At 35.9% G+C, this 15,255-nt stretch overlaps 2 non-coding genes across 2 annotated transcripts; both read left to right on the top strand.

The window, feature by feature from the left end:
- Positions 1-14,130: 14,130 nt before the first annotated feature.
- Positions 14,131-14,249, top strand: LOC150026311 (5S ribosomal RNA). The gene has a single exon (XR_016522447.1). It is a non-coding gene; the product is annotated as a 5S ribosomal RNA (ribosomal RNA).
- Positions 14,250-14,807: 558 nt separating this feature from the next.
- On the top strand, positions 14,808-14,926 carry LOC150026312 (5S ribosomal RNA). The gene has a single exon (XR_016522448.1). It is a non-coding gene; the product is annotated as a 5S ribosomal RNA (ribosomal RNA).
- The last annotated feature ends 329 nt before the right edge of the window (positions 14,927-15,255 follow it).

Raw genomic sequence — 15,255 nt, forward strand, 5'->3', positions numbered from 1 at the left:
TATAGGAAAAAGATGGAGCTTTACATGATGAGAGCCTCTATTAGAGAGGAAGAAACCACCACCATAGCTAGGTTCCTTAGTGCTCTCAATCTTGAGATAAGGGATAAAGTGGAACTCTTGCCTTGTATGGACTTGAATGACTTGATCCAACTTTGCATAAAAGTTTAGCAACAAATTTTGAGAAAAGGGTAAAGTCGCAAGGAGAGTTCTTACTCTAACTTTTATCCCAAGAAAGAGTATAAAAAAGAAAAGGAGATAGTTTCTTAAAAGACAAATCCAAAGAAACTCTAAAAAATATAGGAAAATATGTGTTTATGTGAGTTGATTTTAGATGGTTCCATTTTAGAGGTCACACTTTACTTATGATTGAGATTTTAGCAATAATATGGTGAGACCTAGGGAAGATCCCCACTGGACACGAACTCAACCAAATGGTTAAGTAAGTGTGAAGGTTCACTTCCAAAGGCAAAGAGGAAAATCAAGATAAGGTGATAATGATGCATTCTAGAAATGGAACGACATGAAAGGAAACAATTAAGATGGCCATGATTGATACTAAATGGAAGAACAACACAAGAACACAAAGGAAAACCGAATTATAACAAGTATAGGAACACAAGAATAAAGTGGCATAATGGAAATGAAGGAAAATGATGGAAGAAGAAAGCTTATGGTGTGAATTGAGAAGGGACACGCCACTTGGAGTATGGTTTCCTCCAAGATGAGTGTAGAGGGTCGCCACTTGATAGCTCTCAACTCACTCAAGATAAGACCTGATGAGAGTCAAGTAAAGGAGGTTTTTATCAATGAAGGAAGAGGCAATTCACCATCACACTTGAAGTTCTTCCTTCTAGTCTTCTCAAAATTAAAAGAAGACATAAAATAAAGAGAGGCCCAAGCCCAAAGCCCAAGCCCAAGCCCAAGTCCATCCTATGAAGGGCAAGGCCAAGTTTTAAATAATAAAGAATATTGTTTGAAGGTGCTTAGAGGGAAACATTAGAAACCTCTATTGTTAAAGCATCTTTTAGTCTTTAGTTAGGAGTCTTAGGGGGGTGTGTTAGTAGATAGGTGTAGGAGTAGAAAAGGAGGTGCCAAAGTGAAGGAAGAGGTCACACCTTCCTCATACTTTGTTTTAGGCGCCAATTCTAGAAGCTTTTTAGGAGGGAGTTTTTGAATTTGTGTAGCTTACATTTCAGCACCTTAGGCTATAAATAGAGGTGCTCTCTTTGTAAATTTCATATTTGAATTTATCTAAAGAAATTATACTCAAAATTGGAGTGAGCATTGGAGAGCTTTTGAGCCTTCTTCTCTAGTCTTATCTTGAAGGATCATGGTTTCCTCAAGTGGCGGCTTGCACACTCATCTAGGAGCATCCATACTTCTAGTGGTGTGATCATCCAACCTTTCTTCCATCTTCATGAGCATTCTCTTCTCCTTCCTTTCTTCTCTTGTTAATTTCCTTGTCTTAGCTTGTTTCCTAATTGTTTTGGTTCGGCAATTTCAGCTTGTTATTGTGTAGCTATGGTTCATTTGTGTTCTTGGCTGTTCTTCATCTTTTCTTCTTCAATTCCAGCAATTTGATTCGGTACCTTACTGTTTTGTTTTGTTAATTAGTGTTTTTGCCTTTCCTCCATCTCTTTTGGTTCAATTTGACAATATGTGGAACATCCAAATGAGTTTGGGATTTAGTACTAGTTTTTGGTGAGTTCTTGTCTTAGAACATTGATCCAACTCTAAGAAAAGTGCCTAAATAATGTCCAGCTCAAGGTGATTCATAAGAATGTCAAGAATCATTCTCTATATGGCTAGTGGAATCACATCAAGACCTAATGCTTAGAGTAACCAAGCCTCACACAATTTGTGCAGAGCTTTCCTTCTTCAATAAAATTCAACATAAAAATACATGGAGTAAGGCACCCTATTTCTAGGAATGGGTGCCTTGGAAAACAAAATGAGCAAGGATAGGATGCTAAATGTGTGAAGTGGCTGCCTTTAGGATTTGACTAAGTCAAAACCACACCTTAGGCCACTTTTCTAGAAACTAGGTAAAAAAACAAGCTAAAATGATAACTACACCCTCTATTATGGTAAAGGAACCTATTCTAGCCTATCTTGCTATTTTGACCCCTAAAGTGAGCCCAATTTATTTACAACTTGTTTAATTCTTAAGAAGACCAGAAGGAAGAACATTTGATGTTCTAATCTTTGCCCATTTCTTCTTCTGATGAGGTTTGCTAAATCTTTGGTGGGGTCTTCACTTGAAAGTTGAGATGACTTCTCATAATGTGAATGGTAATTTGAGTCCTTGGTCATCTCCTTGTTGGCTTGGATTGTATCATGCCTTCTAAGTTGAGAGAATTCGACCTCAAATTTAGAACTCTTGCAGATAACATAGTTAGTTTGTTCACATATAAAAGAGTACAAGGTGTGGGAAGTGAAACAAACTTATGTTCTTTGAACTTAGGGAGTTCAAAAGGGCAAACTCTTCGTACAAGCCATGTTGGGAAAGAATATTTGGGGATGAAAGGGCTTGGTGATAAAAATCCTCTCAAAAGGTGAGAACTCTTAGGAGGTGTTTGGTGTTCATCCTAAGATTTCTTTGTCCAAGATGTCAAGTAATTAGTTTTATTTGGTAATTAAAAAGATAAGGAAGAAGGACACCTTGGAGGTGCAGTTTGTAGCATGGCACGATTCAACATGATTGATTTAGTTGTGTAAGATGATATGTTGTGACTCAGTTTATCTTTTCTTTCTTTCTTTTTTTCATTTTCTCTTTTGTATTTCATTTTTATTTGGTCCTCAGGTACCTCTTTTAGAGAAAGAGATTTTAAGGTGATCTTATGCCCATGGAAGGTGAAAGAAATGTTGTTAGTAAGACCATCATGTAAAGTCTTTTTAACAAATTGTCATGGCCTTCCTAAAAGAATATGTGCGGCTTCCATAGGTACAACATCACACAAGACCTCATCCTTATATTTTCAAATTTAGAAGGCTATGAGGACTTGTTTATTAACCAAGATTTCCCCCTCTTTACAAAGCCATTGGAGCTTGTAGGGCTTTGCATGAGAGATGGTGGGTAACCCAAGTTTTTCAACCACTCTTGTGCTTGCCACATTGGTGCAGCTACTCCCGTCCACAATTAAAGAACACAGTTTGTTGTTGATAAGGTACCTTGTGTGAAAAATGTTTTCCCTTTGAGTTGCATCAAAAGGCTTTTGAATGTGACCAAGCATACGCCTTATCACTAACAAATCTCCCTCACATGGTAACTCACACTCTTCCTCACTTTGGCTTCTTGGATAGGTAGGGGACCTAGACCTTTGGGAGCTATGGTCACTCATGACAACCCCCCCTTTAACCATCATGTTTCTTTTTGAAGGACAATTGGTTGTTATATGCCCAAAACCTAAACATTTAAAACATTTTTTTACTTGAGGTTTTGGTGGGTGACTTAGGTGTAGAGGGTGAGGGTTTAGAAGTTCTAGGATTGTAAGTGGTTTCTTATACTAAATTGGAAGGAAAGGTTTTTGAAGAAGTTTGATTTTTTTCCTTCCATTATGTTTTGTAGAAGCCATCATTATGATTAGTTTTGAAAGAAGTTTTCTTTAAAAATTGTTATTCAACCTTGATGACTAGCTGAACCAATTTTTCCAAAGAGGAATACTCATATTATTTTACCATTTCTTGAATTTCTCTTCTCAAGCCACTTACAAATCTAGTTATCTTTTACTCCTCATTTTTATGCATGTCAATTTTAGTCAAAGTAGTTTCAATATCTTTAAAGTAATCATCTACACTTCTAGGTCCTTGTTGAAGTCGTTGGAGCTTCCATAGGAGTTCCTTCCTATAATGAGAGGGAACAAACCTCGTGCGAAATCATACCAAGAGACCACGGTTGGCCTCTTGTTTAGCCCAATTTCCATTACAACTTGGTGCCACCATTGCATGTCATAGTCTAAAAACTCTAGGGAGGCTAGTTTTACTTTTTGGTCCTCTTGGACCTCATACACATTGAAAATTTGATCAACCTTAGCCTCCCATCCTAAGTAAATTGGGGTCACTTTCCCCACTAAAGTTAGGCAATTTTACATAGGGAAAAGAAATTTTAGAAGGATAGTGTTGGTGGCGCCTTTCATCATATTGGTAAATTCTCCAATCTTCATCTTCTTTATGGTTGTCGTAATGGTTATAGCTCCTTGAAGATCTCCTTTGCTCCCACCTCCTTCCTCTTAGTTTTCTTTCATGTGTCGTTTCGAGTCTTTGAAGTCTTTCCTCCAATTGTCGCATTTCTTCCTCTTTTTGGGCTAAAGATCTCTTTGTAGTCGTAAGCTCTCCTATAAGGAAAGCCTTTTGTGGAGATTGAGGTTTTGATGATTCCCCTGAAGAAAGAAGAGCCTTAAAATTGCATAAAGAGACAAACAGTTAGTGAAAGAAAAAGTTAATAACCCTTTCCTCACTTGTGTCACTCTTTTGTGTAGCAAAGAGGAGAAAAGATCCAAGCACTCAAAAAGAATTTTCTCTCAACAAATGCCTATCTTTGGACTTCAAGCTCTCAAATGAAAAAGGACAAAGCCCTTGACACTTGATCTTAAAAGAACCACAACAAAACTAAAGAATTTTAAAAGACACAAGAAAGCTCAAAGCAAAGAAGCTAAACCAAGTTGGGAAAAAAGATTATGACAAAATTTTTAAAGAAAGACAAGCAAGAAAAAACACACAAAAAGACTCTAAGATACTTACTTAACCTTTAACAATGAAGTTTTACTCTTGCTAGAAATTATAAAAGCAAAAGGATCAAATTCCACAATTTTGAAATCAATTTGCCAAATAAAATGAATCCACTTTTTCTTTTAGAAATGGTAGTCTTGCCAAAGATGTTTGCGCAACTTGTCCTTTTTTTTATCCTTGTTTATGGTTTATGAAAATAAGATGTCCATAATTCTTGTCATGCATATTGGCATTCATTTCCAATTTTTCACAAAAAAGAAGAGTTTGCAATTCAAATTAAATGAACACTTGAAATCTATGTTTGGAACTAAAATCTACTTCCACTTAAAGAAATTTCTAGTTACTTTTTATACCTTCACAATTAAAAGAAAAATAAGAAGACGCAAAAAAAGGACTCCTAGAAACACTAAGAACATATGACTCAAACAAAAAGAGGTAAGAAATAAAATTGGACACAAAATAACATTCAAAAGCGAATTGAAAACTATTGAATAAAGAGAATGCCGAATTGAAAAAGCAAGAAAGTAAAGGCTGAAAATAAATTTTCTTGAAAGTAAAGACAAGAATTTAAAGATACAAGAAAAGTAAAGTGTCAAATCAACTCAAAGAAAATATGCTAAAAAAACTAAAGCTCTGGTAACCACATGACACGAACTTAACCAAGTGGTTAAGTAAGTGTGGAGGTTCACTTCCAAAGACAAAGAGGAAAATCAAGATAAGGTGATAGTGATGATGCATTGCAAAAATTGAAAGACATGAAAAGAAACAATTAAGATCGCCATGGTTGAATGCTAAATGGAAGAACAACACAAGAACAGAAAGGAAAACCGAATTATAACAAGTATAGGAACACAAGAATAAAGTGGCATAATGGAAATGAAGGAAAACGATGGAAGAAGAAAGCTTATGGTGTGAATTGAGAAGAGACACGCCACTTGGAGTATGGTTTCCTCCCAGATGAGTGTAGAGGGTCGCCACTTGAGAGCTCTCAACTCACTCAAGATAAGACCTAATGCTTAGAGTAACCAAGCCTCACACAATTTGTGCAGAGTTTTCCTTCTTCTATAAAATTCAACATGAAAATACATGGAGTAAGGCACCCTATTTATAGGAATGGGCACATTGGAAAACAAGATGAGCAAGGATGGGATGGTAAATGTGTGAAGGGGCTGCCTTTAGGGTTTAACTAAGTCAAAATTGTTAGAATATATGGCTTAAACAAGAGGGGGGTGAATTGTTTATAAAAGATTTTCAAAAACTTTGAAGGTATAATGAAATCCAATGAAGAATCATAGAGAAAGAAACTAAGGAAAGCAATGCACAAAGTTGTTTTAGTTGATTTCCAAAAAATCAACCGATTGTTTTTGCGATTCAACCGGTTGTTTTTATCAGCAGCTAATAAAAACAACTTAAAACAGATATATGTGAAATCAGGGAAAGAGAGAATCACATCATGTGGAATCACATCATTTGGTATCATGAGTTTAGGTGTGTTCTTGTTTAATTGTTGAGTTGTGTAGCACTTTATTTCAAGAGCTCTTTAATTTCTTGCAATTTTTGGTTCTGTTTTAGGCTTATTTGAGTTTTATTGCTGTTTTCTTTATTTTGCCTATCATATGTTTGAGTATTTTCCTTTTTGAATCCATACAAGTTTTGTCTTAGTCTTGTTTTTCCATAATTGTCATCACTTCTTGTAGTACTTTTATTGAATTTGTTGTTTCTTGCTTTGGTGTCATATAATTGTCTGAGTTTGATATTTGATCCTTTGTGCATTTTCTGTTTTAGAAATGAGTTCATGCTTGTATTTTAGACCTATACAAGTTCATATACATCATTTTCCATTATGTCTTTGCTAGTTCATAATTCTGTTTTTCATTCCTATTAGGATTCCTCTGTTTTCTGAAAACGTGCTTACTGTTTTTCCTTATTGCAATTGATTTACACACTGGAAAATTCTGAAATTCTGGATTTGTGATATTCAAAGTGTTAGAAAAGATTAGAAAAAAGAAGTACTAAAAAATTCAAAGTACACAAAAAATGATAAATAAAATACAAAAAGTGTACAATTCTGCCGAAAAAAATACGGTAATCTGGCAGCGATTTTGAAAAATTTATCTCAATTAATTGGCTTACTGTTTTTAAGTGATTCCAGTGCCATTTTTTATTTAAGATCTTGAAGTTTGTGTGGTTAAAATTTCATAATCCAGTTCGCTCTAGTCATTCCAGTTAAATCAGTGAACATCAAGCACAGTTTGCATAAAAAAATATTTTCCAGTAGCTAAATTTTTGTTTTCTTCATCTACTCTAGTGCTTTTCTTTAAGTATTCTTTTGTGTGCCTACTTTCTCATTGAGTTTTTTAATTTTCTTGCTTGTCTTTGGTTCATTAATCTTTGAGTTTGTCAAACATCTAGTTTTCCTTTTGTTCTAGCCTTTGTTTGCTTATACTTTTTCTTGTTTGTCTTTATTGCTTCATTGGTTTTGTTGTGGTTGGCTTTGAGATTGGTGTGCCTTGCTTTGACATATTTCAGTTGAGGATTCCAAGACCTCAAGATCAGATTGGTGCAAGGACATTATTTCTTTGAGAGTGACCTATTTTTCTGGCCAAATTCACTTCGGCAATTTCATTGCCAAACTCACTGTTTTTACTAATTTTGTTTCTTGACTTGTTTACTGTTTTTGTGTGTTTGCTGTTTTTATTTGCAAATGGCTGGATTTTCAAGTGATGCATCTTACAAGCAACATTCTCCTTCCAAAGCTTCGGTCCTTGGTGAATTACATGAAGCACAACGTACAATTAGGCGTTTGGAAGAGAAATTACAAAAGATGGAGGTGCAGCAAGCTAGGCCATCTCCTTCTATCCATGATGGGCATCATTCACATAGACCTTCAACAAGAGCTTCTCCAAATGATTTAGGTCGTGAAGAGGACCATAGGAGAAGGCGAACTCCACCCCAATACCATGGACATAGACATCACAACCAAGGGGAGAGACATCACCATGGAAATGGCTACTACCAAGATGCAAAGGCTAGGCTACCTTCGGTCAAGCTTCCTTGTTTCAATGGCTCTAGTGATCCTAATGTGTATCTAGATTGGGAGGCTAAATGTGAACAGATTTTTGACCTCCATGAGATCCTAGATGAGCACAAATATAAGCTAGCCACTTTAGAAATTTTAGATTTTGCCAAAGAACGGTGGCATAAAATTGTAATGGACATTATATATCGCAAGAGACCTCCCGTGGTTTCTTGGAATGATTTGAAAGAGTGTATGCGCGCTAGGTTTGTTCCTCCTTCTAGGAAGGAACACTTGTTGAAGTTCCAAAGGCTTCCTCAAGGACATAGGATAGTAGATGAATACTTTAAAGATTTTGAAACAACTTTGACTAAAATGAATATGCATGTTAATGAAGACTGAAAGATTAAATGGTTTGTACGTGGTTTCAGAAGAGATATTAGAGACTTTGTAGAATTACAAGAATATTCTTCTTTAAAGAGAGTGTTTCACAAAGCCATCAAGGTGGAATCATATGTTTTGAAAAAAACTTTCAATAATCCTCATGATGGTGATTTCTACAACTCTTCTAGGAAGGAAGCAAACAATAATTCTACTCAAATTTCTCCTTCCAATTTTTCCAAACAAACCATGTTTCCAAAGAAAGTTTCTACTACAAAACCTTCTACTCCTAAGTCACCTACCAAAACTTCAAATATCAAATGTTTTAAATGTTTAGGTTTTGGGCACATAGCTCTTCATTGTCCACAAAAGCAAATCTTAAAGATCAACAAGGTAAAACAAGACCTCACTCACCCACCTACCACAAGTAAAAAAGAAAAAGACAAAGAAGGCCAAGTTGACATGAGTCTTATCCTTTCACCTCCAAGGTGTTTTCCTTCCTTATCTTTTTCATTACCCAAGGTTCCTATTTCACCACCATCTTGGTTAAAAAATGTTAGGGATGATTTGTTCATACCTCCTAATGGTTGTCACCATTTAAGAGGTCTTTTTTCAAAACATCACATCATTTCCAAACAAATTTTTCCAACTTGGTCGATTTATAGAACCTCCTTTTCTGAAATCCCATTGTTTACATTTTTATTCCACTTTTAATTGTAAAACTAAATTGACTTTGTTATATGCAGGGATTCAGAATTCGTGGACGAATTCTCTCCAACTCGAGGAGTATGATGAGAATCAAATAAAGGAGGCTTTTATTAATGGAGGAAGAGGACATCCACCCTCACATTTGAAGTTCTTCCTTCTAGTCTTCTCAAAATTAAAAGAAGACATAAAATAAAGATGAGGCCCAAGCCCAATCCCAAGAAGGCCAAAGCCCAAAGAGCCCAAGTCAATCCCATGAGGGGCAAGGTCAAGCTTTGAAATACTCTTAGGAGGTGTGGTTATTAAATAAAGGAGTGTGAAAATGTAAAATAAAGTCACATTGTCCATGTGACTTAGGAGAGTGGTGTAGGTGTAGTTTTTAGGAGGTGTCATAAATTAAGGTGACTTGTTTTTGGTGGGAATTTCAAATGAGTTTTATTTGAAATTTCCCACCTATTTTTCAGCACCTCTAGGCTATAAATTAAGGTGCTGCCTTTGTATTTTTTATATTTGAATTTTAATTAGAGAAACTATACTCAATTTTTGAGAGAGCATTGGAGAGCTTTGTGCCTTCTTCACTAGTCTTATCTTGATGGTTCAATGGTTACCTCAAGTGGCGACTTGCACACTTATCTTGGAGTCTCCATCCTCCTAGTGGCGTGATCATCTAACCATTCCTCCATCTTCATGAGCTTTCTATTCTCCTTCCTTCCTTCTCTTTAATTGTTCATGTCTTAGCTTGCTTCCTTTGATTTTCTGTTTGGTACTTTTGTTGTTCTTGCCGTTCTTGCTTCGGTTTTGCATTTCTGCCAATTCATTCTTGCTTCTTTTGCATTTTCTAGCTTTTATGTTCGGTACTTTTCAGTTCTATGCCAATTTGTTCGGTGCAATTGCTATTCCATTCATTTTAATCGGTTCAATTTGACAATAATTGGAACTTCCATATGAGTTTGTGTTTTGGCACTAGTTTTGGTGAGTTCTTGTTCATAGAACCTTGATCCAATTCTATGATAAAGTGCCTATCTCATAACCAACTCAAGATGATTCCTAAGAATGTCAAGAATCATTCTAATTGTGCTAGTGGAATCACATCATGTATACTGGTTCACTCTTACACCAAGAGCTACATCCAGTCCCCAGAAACCACTGGGTAATCCATTATGAAATCAAAACCAGATTACAAACACCACACACCAAAGTAGTGACCTTGAACCCCTCAAGAAACACACTACCTTTGGCAAACCACACCAAGAATGTTGATCTTGAACACCTTAAGAACACACAACACTCTTTAGCAACACAAATACAGAAATACAGTAATCAAGGAAGAAGGGAATAGAATACACCTGGATATTACAAAGCTTAATGTTCAGAATTACAACCCAATCCTATTCCACACACTTAAGAATGATCCAAAGCTCTTTCAAATCTTGGAAAAACTGTTTTGATAAACTCTTTTTCTTACTCCAAGATTAGGAGCGTAAAACCACCTTTATGTAGACCAACCAAGTGGTCAAAAGCATTTAATAAAGGAGCCAAGGTAGTTAGAATCATTTAAAACATATTAAAACCACTTAACAAAATTGTGTTAAGGTTTTCAGAAAAACAATCGATTGTTTTGTTGAAACAATCGATTGTTTTGTTGAAACAATCGGTTGAATTGAATTAACAGCAAAGTCAAGCTTTTCAAAACATTTTCAAAAACTACTAAGGTAAAACAACCTGTTTTCAAAATTTCAACATGTTTGAAATTTCAACAGCATTTTAGAAAACTCATCTTTTCAAAAGGTTAAAGATTCAAATGAACTTGGATCATCTTAAGGAGTGAATTAACAAGTTTCAAACAACTAGACAACACACACACACCCAGCAAGGTCTTCAAGCTTTCTTCTTGGATTTGGAGACATCAAAGCATCTTGTTCAACAATCTTCCCCTATTTGATGAAGACAAATCCCTGGTTTGTTTGTTTTGTTGTTTTTGAACTTGAAAAGTCCTGCAAAACCGAATTTGTGCATATACAAATCAAGTATACCAGCAGGATACCAAGGCACACAAAACCAGTTTTTTGCATAAGCCTTTAAGCAAAAAAAACAGTCAAATAACCATAAAAACCAGTACCAAAATTAGACTTGTGTGCAGCAAAACTATGGTGAATAAGAACATGGCAACAACAAAATTTAAACTATGATAAAACTAGATAACACCAAAGTGTAGCAGCAGCAATACAACACAAAAACCACACCATTCTCCCCCCTATTTTTCTTCACAAATAGAATGAAAGAAGGGATAAAAACAAAATAATTTGTTTGCATCAGTGTTCTCCAGCATTGAAAACCAGCATATAGCAACAACATAATAAACCAGAAAACTAGTGTGTGTAGCAGTACCATTGCAGCAACAAATCTTTGATACCATATCATAATTGCAACAAAATTTATGGTGTATCAGAGCTATGACAACAGCAAAATCAAATTACCATAGACCCCAAAAATTTCAGCAAGGAAACCACAGTTTCTCCCCTTATTTTTTCTTCATCCAGCAATTCAAGTTGGTCAAATGATTGCTCAAGAGGTGGATTTGGTAGAAATATTCTTTCTTTTGTTAAGAGCAAACCTTCCAAACATTCCAAAGATACATTCACAAATATTCATCAACCCCATGACCACCAATGTGATTGTCATTCATAAAAAGCTTTGAATTTCAAGGAAAACAAAGAATATATCTCTTTATGATCTAATTCAGAGGCACAAAGAATGCATATTTGAATCATAATGGGTTATGAAAGAAAAGAAACAGTTGTAATCATGCATAAGAAATCATAACAGCTTTATTCAAATGTGCCAGAGGTAAAACAATCGGTTGTTTCGTGAAAACAATCGGTTGTTTTTCTGAGACAACAAGAAAATTTTATTTTTCAAAGCAAATCATCTTTCAAAGTCATGGGAAATGCATAATGAAATACATTCATACCTTTGCATTACCTCAAGCATGTTTAGAATTTCATTTGGTCTTATGAAGCCAAAAGCATAGGATGAACATATACAACTTATTTTACATAGGATGAACATATACAACTTATTTTACATAGGATGAACATATACAAGTTACTAAGCCTCTCATACTACTACCTTGGAGCTTGCTTAAGCCCATACAAGTCCTTTTTCAACTTGTATACATGGTTAGGATGTTGATGATCTTCAAAGCCCGTTGGTTGTTCAACATAGACTTCATCATTGATGATTCCATTGAGGAAAGCACTGTTAACATTCATTTGAAACAATTTTAATCCACTCATACAAGCAAAGGTCAGTTGCAACCTTACAGCTTCTAATCTTGCAACTGGAGCTGGAGCAAAGGTTTCACCATAATCTATGTCTTCTTCTTGATTATAACCTTTAGCCACAAGCCTTGCCTCTTGTAATTACTCCAGATTCATCCAGTTTGTTTCTGAAAACCCATTTGCATCCAATGATGTTCATCTGGTCAAACCTTGGAACAAAGAAACCAGACATCATTTCTTGTGAATCGATGCAGTTCGTCATGCATGGCAGCAACCCATTTATCGTCTTTCAGAGCTTTTTCATTTGACTTAGGTTCAACTTGTGAGACAAAAGTCATATGCTCACAGTAGTTAGATACAGTACTACGTGTAGAAACACCCTTTTGGATCTGACCAATGATGTTCTCCACTAAAATATCCCTTCGAATTCTTTGAATTCTCCATTCCTTTGGCAGCTCTTCCTGTTGTCTAATTTCAACCGGTTGTTTCACAGAATCAATCAGTTGTTTTCTGGACAGGATTCCAGCTTCTCCAAGGTGATGTTTTGTTCATCTTCTTCTGCATAAACCTTTGTAGAACCCTGATCACTATGAATGATTTCATCAAAGACCACATGGACAGACTCCTCCATAGTTATAAGCCATCAACAACACCAGATCAGACTCTTTATTCTTGCTTGAAGTTTCTTTATATAGGTCATGAATTTTTACTTGTTAAGAATATGAGTAAGGTGTATTCCAAACATCATCCTTTTCAAACTTAGGAATAAAAGGGTCATTTTCAATTGCATTCCATATTTCTTTATCAAGAGATTCAACAAAGATCTTCATACGTACCATCCAAAATTGGTAATTCAAACCACAAAATAAAGGTGGCTTATTAATTGAGGCACCCTCCCCCAAAGGTAGTTTTTTAGCCATAGAAAAAAGATTTTTAGGATCAAACTTGCGTATTTTTCAAGTACCAAGCTCTTGATACCAATTGTTAGAATATAATTGTTAGAATATATGGCCTTAAGCAAGAGGGGGTGAATTGTTTATAAAAGATTTTCGAACACTTTGCAAAACACATAACTCGGCCTCATTCCTTCCAACCTTTACAGCAGACAACAAATTGGCCTATATAGCTTGTCTTACTAGCCGAACAAGGCCTTCGGCTACCACAATAAAGAGGAATGGAGCTAAAGATCGCCCTGCCTCAATCCTCCGTATGACAGCTATTAACCAACACAGAGATTGAAGCAGATTTCATACAACATCGAACCCATTATATACATCTCACCACATGAGACTACAGTGATACTAGAAATGGTCAAAAAGTGGATATGTAAAAAATTTGTGAATGAAATAACACCGTAATGGTTTCATAAATCTGTAATTTATATTAGAAAACATCATGCAAAATTTCAGAATTTTCTGACAAGTATAAGTACGAGAAGTGAGACCCAGAAGACCCTGAAAAATGCCAAAAAAACACAAAAAAATAAAAAAGAAATAGTAAACGATGGATTTTTGAAATTTTGGTAGGGCCAATCCCCTTCGGGAATTGGCAACTAGATTCGTTACGTCATGTCGAACAACTTTCATTTTTTACGCGTCTCCATCCGACTTCCCGATCAAAAGTTATGGCCGTTTGAAGTTTTCCACAAAAAATTCTCAGCAACTCAAAATCTCTCGTTGTTTTCCAACCTGTGAGGACTCCTCCGCCAAATATACCCCCAATAGAGTTACCAGAAAAAAATTTGGATGAAAAATCATTTTTTTACCTATTTTTAATGAATTTTTCAATATTACTGCCATGCCAAAATCTATCAAAAGTTATGACCACGAGTTCACCTTTTTCGTGCTATTTTTTTTTTTTTTTTTTTCTTGCTGACCCTCTAAATAAAAAAATTAAAGTACCTAGAAAAACGATCCTGAAATAGTGTTCTGTAGCGAGTTATCGCGTTCGGGGTCCAACCATTTTGAAACTGAAGCCCAATTGCAAATCCATATACGCATTGATCTTGCTACACTTGACAGGTGCGATCATACCAGCACTAATGCACCGGATCCCATCAGAACTCCGCAGCTAAGCGTGCTTGGGCGAGAGTAGTACTAGGATGGGTGACCTCCTGGGAAGTCCTCGTGTTGCACTTCTTTTTGTATTTATTGTTTTTCTTCCTGGCCTAAACAATCGAACCACGAGTTCAGTGAGTTATCGCGTTCGGGGCCCTTCGGGAATTGGCAACTAGATTCGTTACGTCATGTCGAACAACTTTCATTTTTTACGCGTCTCCATCCGACTTCCCGATCAAAAGTTATGGCCGTTTGAAGTTTTCCACAAAAAATTCTCAGCAACTCAAAATCTCTCGTTGTTTTCCAACCTGTGAGGACTCCTCCGCCAAATATACCCCCAATAGAGTTACCAGAAAAAAATTTGGATGAAAAATCATTTTTTTACCTATTTTTAATGAATTTTTCAATATTACTGCCATGCCAAAATCTATCAAAAGTTATGACCACGAGTTCACCTTTTTCGTGCTATTTTTTTTTTTTTTTTTTTCTTGCTGACCCTCTAAATAAAAAAATTAAAGTACCTAGAAAAACGATCCTGAAATAGTGTTCTGTAGCGAGTTATCGCGTTCGGGGTCCAACCATTTTGAAACTGAAGCCCAATTGCAAATCCATATACGCATTGATCTTGCTACACTTGACAGGTGCGATCATACCAGCACTAATGCACCGGATCCCATCAGAACTCCGCAGCTAAGCGTGCTTGGGCGAGAGTAGTACTAGGATGGGTGACCTCCTGGGAAGTCCTCGTGTTGCACTTCTTTTTGTATTTATTGTTTTTCTTCCTGGCCTAAACAATCGAACCACGAGTTCAGTGAGTTATCGCGTTCGGGGCCCTTCGGGAATTGGCAACTAGATTCGTTACGTCATGTCGAACAACTTTCATTTTTTACGCGTCTCCATCCGACTTCCCGATCAAAAGTTATGGCCGTTTGAAGTTTTCCACAAAAAATTCTCAGCAACTCAAAATCTCTCGTTGTTTTCCAACCTGTGAGGACTCCTCCGCCAAATATACCCCCAATAGAGTTACCAGAAAAAAATTTGGATGAAAAATCATTTTTTTACCTATTTTTAATGAATTTTTCAATAT

This window comes from Phaseolus vulgaris, chromosome 6 (genome assembly GCF_051622355.1).
Source record: "Phaseolus vulgaris cultivar YP4 chromosome 6, ASM5162235v1, whole genome shotgun sequence".
NCBI classification, from domain to species: Eukaryota; Viridiplantae; Streptophyta; class Magnoliopsida; order Fabales; family Fabaceae; genus Phaseolus; species Phaseolus vulgaris.